A 5,994-nucleotide genomic window follows, 5' to 3' on the forward strand; every position below is an offset into this window, starting at 1 on the left:
CTGGACGCTGGGGCCCAAGTTAGTCCATGCTGACGAAATCCCAGAGACTGGACAATTTATACAACCACAACTTATTTCCTCGAAGCTCTGGAGACTGGGGTGTCCAAGATCAAGGCTCTGACAGATTCCCTGTCCGCTGAGGGCCCGATCTCCCTGCATCCTTCAGCAGTGGGCAGAGGCAGGGGCTGGGGGGAGGGAATCGCTGTGGTCTTACAGAATAGCGAAAGAGTTGAGCCAAGCCATGGGTGAAGGCAGAGCCGCCACGACTCAAGGGCTCCCCCACCCTAATCCTGTCTTCTTGAGGACAAAGTTGCAACCTGAATTTTGGAGGGAACACAAACATTCAAACCATGGCGCAGTCCATCCCAAACGGTCCTCCACGCCAGAGCGGTGTTCCGTGCGGCCGTTAGGACGCCGCTTGGGAGGCTCGCACCCCATGCCGGAGTGCCTGGGTTCCCACCCCAGCTCTGCCTCGGAGTCCAGCATTTCTGCGCATGCGCCCCCTGGGAGGCAACAGGCTCAAGTCCCTGGGCCCCTGCACCCGCGTGGGAGTCCCAGATTGGGTCCCGGATTCCTTCTGCCTGGTCCAGCCCTGGCTGTTGCAGGCATTTAGGGAGTGAACCATGGGAAATCTCTTCTTGCTCTCTGTCTCTCTGCTTTTCAAATAAATAAAACAGTAAATAAATACAAATGTTTTGAAAGATTTGTTTTATTTATTTGAAAGAGAGTTACAGAGAGGTAGAGAGAGAGAGAGAGGTCTTCCATCTGCTGGTTTACTCCCCAGATGGCTGCAACATCTGGAGCTGGGCCGATCCAAAGCTAGGAGCCAGGAGCTTCCTCCGGGTCTCCCACGGGGGTGCAGGGGCCCAAGGACTTGCACTGTCTCCCACTGCTTTCCCAGGCAGAGAGCTGGATAGGAAGTGGAGCATCCGGGACTAGAACCGGCACCCATATGGGATGCCTGCACTTAAGGCCAGGGCTTTAACCCACTGAGCCATAGCATCAGCCCCAGTACAAATTTTTTAAAAAGATTTTTATTTATTTATTTATTTGAAAGACAGAGTTACAGAGAGAGATAGAGACAGCGAGAGAGTTCTTCCATCTGCTTGCTCACTCCCCAGAAGGCTGCAATGGCCGGAGCTGCACCGATCCAAAGCCAGGAGCTTCTTCTGGGTCTCCCACGTGGGTGCAGAGGCCCAAGGATTTGGGCCATCTTCCACTGCTATCCCAGGCCATGGCAGAGAGCTGGATCGGAAGAGGAGCAACTGGGATTAGAACCGGCGCCCATATGGGATGCCAGCACTTCAGGCCAGGGCTTTAACCCACTGCGCCATGCCAGCCCCGGTACAAAATTTTTAATTAAAACCAAGTCCCCCCTTGGGGCTGGTGCCACGGTGCGGCAGGTTAAGCTGCCATCTGCAGCACAGGTAGCTTGTATGATTCTAGTCCCGGCTGCTCCACTTCTGATCCAGCTCTCTGCTATGGCCTGGGAAAGCAGCAGAAGATGGCCCAAGTGCTTGGGCCCCTGTCACTTACATGGGAGACCCAGATAAAGTGCCTGGCTCCCCGCCTCAGCCTGGCTCAGTTCCGGTGGTTGTGGCCATTTGGGAAGTGAACCAGTGGATGGAAGGTCTCTCTCTCTCTCTCTCTCTCTCCCCCTGTGGGTCTCTCCCTCTCTTTAACTCTGACTTTCAAACAAATAAATAAATCTTAAAAACAAAAAAAATAGTCCCCACCCTGTGGAGGTTCGCGACTGACAGAGGCCGTGACAGCGCTGAGAGCCTGCCCGCCCGAGGCTGCACCGATGGGCGAGAAGCCCTCCAGCAGGGCCCCCTGGTTCCCTCCTCTGTCTACACCGGCAACACGGGGCCCTCCGGGAGCACCAGCGCCGCGGCACACGCAGACCTGGGTCTGACCCAGCTCCACCTCAAGGTCAGCGTGCTACATTCGGCGCGTGACTTAACAGCTCTGAGCCCTCGTTCCCTGCCCTGTGGATCGGGAGTAATGGCTGTGCCAGTTTCACGGGGTCAGCTGCACAGCTCCTGGCATACAGCAAGCACTTGAGAAACTGTAAACCAGAAGCCGGCTTCTCTGCAGGGAGGAACCGTGTGCAGCGCAGCCACAAGACTCACCTTGAATGCCTTAGTGTGACTTTTCCAAGTCCAATTCATTTAGCTCCCCGCCCCTTTCTGTCCAGCCCCAGGCCAGGACCTGCCTGGTTCTCTCTGGCTCAGACCTGGGACCCCCTCCTCCTCCACGGCCTCCGCTTCAAGTCAGGCCCCTCAGCCTGCTCGATCCAGCTCTGGGTGTTCACGGGCCACAGTTCCTCTGAGCCCCCAGGACCAGCTTAAACCAGACCTCGCCCAGCCCGGCTTCTCCAATCCCTGGCACCGCCACCGTGCTGAGGGCTCTAAATCCCATCTGCAGGGGTCACTCCACAGCTCATGAGCCCTCGAAGGCCCCCCAGCACCCTCAGGGTCAAGTCCACGTTCTGGGCCCGGCATTCATCTCCCTTTGCCGTCCGGCTCCACCTCTCTGCTCCTGCTCTCCTGAATGTCACAGCCCCTGCCTTTGCAGGGCTGTCCACCCACTCCCAGGCCCGATCCACTCTCCTGCGAGGTTCAGGTCAGACAGCAGTGGCTTTGGGACACCTTGTCTTTCAAATAAAATGAAAATAAATAAATAAATAAATAAATGCTTCATTGTCAAATGAACAGAACTGGGCACTCAGAGGCCACTCGGTAAATATCTGTTGAGAGAATGATTTAATGAATGAATGAACGAATGCATCAGGTGAGAGCGAGGTAGGGGGAGAGAGTGTTGTTTGCAAACTTGGTGGCCTGGAGGACGAGGAGGTGGGGATTTGGAGAGGACATTGGGTGGCTGGGGCGCAGAGCAGGGGCTGGTGGTATCCAGGTAGCGGAAGTGCCTTGTGAGAGCCCCAGGTGTAGCCGGAGAGGACCAAGGGCAAGAGAAACAAGGTCAAGTTTTGGCTCCTCTACCGCACAGCTGAGTGCTCCTGGCAGAGTGCCTCCCGCTCCCCGGCCTGTTTCTGCATTAATAACAGGAGGAGTGTAGAAATAATGCGTGCGCCCAGCGTGCCAGGAGGACAGGTGCACGGGGCCGTGTGGGGCAGCCTCGGGCCACAGCAGTGGCCTGAGCATTGGTCTTGGGGCCGGCCAGGTGTGGGCTCAGCTGCCAGCTCCTGCTGGCTCATTAGCTGCGCGCCCCGGGCACATCCTCTTTCCTGCAGAGGCCTCGGGTTCCTCCCTGTGGCTGGCTGGGGCCAGGGCCACGATGAGCTTGGTTGACCAACTCCACTGCCCCGAGGCCCACCCGGGACACGGTCAGATCGTCCGTGTTCTGCTTCTCACCGAGGGCTCCGTTCCCAGGGGTCTGGTAGAGGCTGCGAGCCTCCACCGGAGGAGGAGGAGGAGGAGCCAGTGGGCTCCTGGGCGTTGGATCCTGGTCCTGCTTGTTACGCTGGAAGCTGAACCCAGAGAGGCTGAAAGACTTGTCCAAGGACACTCGGCCAGTCGGCTTCTCAGCCGGTTTCAGAGCCCAGCTCTCTTCCCGGCCAACAAAAGCTGTTTCTGTTCTAGCCGATGCCATGGCTGATCCTTGCCGATCGATCGGTCACGAGCCCCTTGTTCTTCCACGCTGGTGCAGCCGCCTCTGGGGGCCAGAGGCCGTGCTGTGTCCTTTGCACCCTGTGGCCTCCGTGGTCATCACAAAGAAACCGAGGCTCAGAGAAGGTGAGTGATTTAGCCAGAGTCACACGGCAAAGCCAAAGCAGGTCCAGGATTCAAGTTCACGTCTTCTGTCTCAGAGGCCTCTGTTCAGAGCCGACTCGACACGGAGAGGCAGATTTGGAAATAACTGCTGACAAGGCGATGTGGTCAGTGTTACTACAGATGCTGTCCCAGGCATGCAGACGATTTCTTTCCCAGTGGTCCTTAACAAGGCCCACATTGCTAATCCCATTTCGCTGATGAGCAAACTGAGGTTCAGAGAGGCAGATTCCCCGCCCAGGATGAACTAAAGCCTGTCTGTCTGTCTTCTGAGCCCATGCCGCATCCCACCAGGTGCCCAGCCCTGTCCTAGGTGCATTGAAGCAGAGATGAACAAGACATGGCCCCTGTGCCCCCCTCCAGCCAGCAAAGAGGCAGATTTGGGGCCTGTTGGGGCACTGTCCCATCTCCTCTTGGTGACACCGATGGGAGCCCGTTGGCACCAGCCCAGCCCTCCCCCCACCCAAATGCCCACGGGAAAGGCCGCGGGAAGGAGGCGGTGACAGCCTCAGGCCCCCAGGGCCGCCTTGTCCGCTCAGCCTGACTCTGAGTCATCGCCCACACCTGGCAGAGGCCTCAGGCAGCCACGCTGGAAATAGACAGGGAGGGGCAGGAGGGGCACCTGCGCTTTGGCCGCCGTTCCCACCCTCCCCACCAGGAAGCCGAAAAATGTTACCGGAGGGCGCCCACCTGGAATGACCGGGCTGGGGGATGCTCGTAGGAGTGCCGCTCCCCTCCCCCCTCCCACCTCAAAGGCCATCCCAGGGGCGATGAGGGTCACCAGGGGACCCTTGAGGATGCCGCCCCTCCCATGGCGCCCCGCGGTGCTCCAGCGCTTTCGGAGGGGGGGGCTTGAGTGCTATGCATGTCTCAACGACCTCATGGACACTCACTGCTCCCCAGGAAGCTGTACTGAGATTAAGGCCGTTTTACAGCTGAGACTCAGAGAGGCAAAGCAACCTACCCAAGACCACACAGCCCCCTCATGACACAACAGGGTTCTCCCCCATGTTCTCCGCCCAGTCCCAACCTGGACGGCTCTGTTCCCACCTGCCCCGCCCACAGCACCTTCCCCCTTGGCCCAGGGACTGGCTCGCTCACGACCACCCTGGAAAGCAGAAATCAACCCATTCACCTTGTAGGTTCCTCCCCACCCCTCTCAGCCCTGCACAGCTGCCAGCCCGAGTGGGGTCATGCTGCCCCCTGACTACAGCCCAGGGTGGCTCCCCATTGCCCTCAGATACAGCCTCTGACTACAGCCCAGGGTGGCTCCCCATTGCCCTCAGATACAGCACTGCCCTCTGACTACAGCCCAGGGTGGCTCCCCATTGCCCTCAGATACGGTGCGGGCAAAGCCGGCCTCTCCACCCTCATCGCTTACCAGGACACCTCCCAGGCCACCCTTGCCTGAAGGGTGGCCGAGGTGTGTGACACCCGGACCCGGTACTTGGCATCGGGTCCGTGTTCCACAAACCTCCCTGCCTTGCCCCTAGCGCTGAGCCAGCAGTGGGGGCGGAGTCAGTGACGGGACAGGATCGAGGGATGTGCCCGAAGCTTGGCGGATCTGCCCGAAGCCGTTGGCGTTACTGGAATTTCAGCCCGAAGCTGTCGGTGTTACTGGAATTTCAAGATCTTCTGAAGAGCCTCGGGACAGCAGGGGCTGGAAGGGCGGGGAGGGGAGCAAAGGGAGCCTCTGTCACAATAGGGCCTTTGCTGTCTCTGCCACAGTCTAGAAGGTAGACACACCCCATCTATAGAAAGGAAAACTGAGGTCAGAGAGTGATAATCCACCCCGGGTGTCATGGGCACCCCCCACCCCAGCATCCCCGGGCTCGGAGGCCAGGAGAGGGGCAGGAGGATGGGGGGGAGGCGCTCAGCTGGAGGCCTGCTGTAGAGCTCACAGTGGGCGCGAGTGTGAGTGAGCGGAGGCGAACAGCTGGGCTTGATCCTCCGAGACCTGCAAGTTCAAGACCTCCCCTCCCACACCACGCCCATTCCCCAGCTGGAGAAACTGAGGCCCGGTGCCCTGCCCAGGCCTCCATGATGTGGAGGGCAGCAGTGGCTGGCAGGAAGGCAGAGGGGAGCAAGGAGGGGACAGTGTGGCGGCAGAACCCCCCTCTCCCAGGCTGGGGGCTGGGGGCTGGGGGCCGGCAGCGGTGGCCCTGGCCCCTGGGCCACACGGCGTTCTTCCTTCCTCCTGCAT

General features: G+C 59.3%; 1 long non-coding RNA gene across 1 annotated transcript; it reads right to left on the reverse strand.

The window, feature by feature from the left end:
- Positions 1-2,748: 2,748 nt before the first annotated feature.
- On the reverse strand, positions 2,749-5,266 carry LOC138850713 (uncharacterized). The gene is made up of 2 exons (XR_011390850.1): positions 5,173-5,266; positions 2,749-3,879 (listed from the first exon to the last, which is right to left on the reverse strand). It is a non-coding gene; the product is annotated as an uncharacterized lncRNA (long non-coding RNA).
- Between the last annotated feature and the right edge of the window lie 728 nt (positions 5,267-5,994).

The sequence above is a fragment of the Oryctolagus cuniculus genome, chromosome 7 (assembly GCF_964237555.1).
Source record: "Oryctolagus cuniculus chromosome 7, mOryCun1.1, whole genome shotgun sequence".
NCBI lineage: Eukaryota > Metazoa > Chordata > Mammalia > Lagomorpha > Leporidae > Oryctolagus > Oryctolagus cuniculus.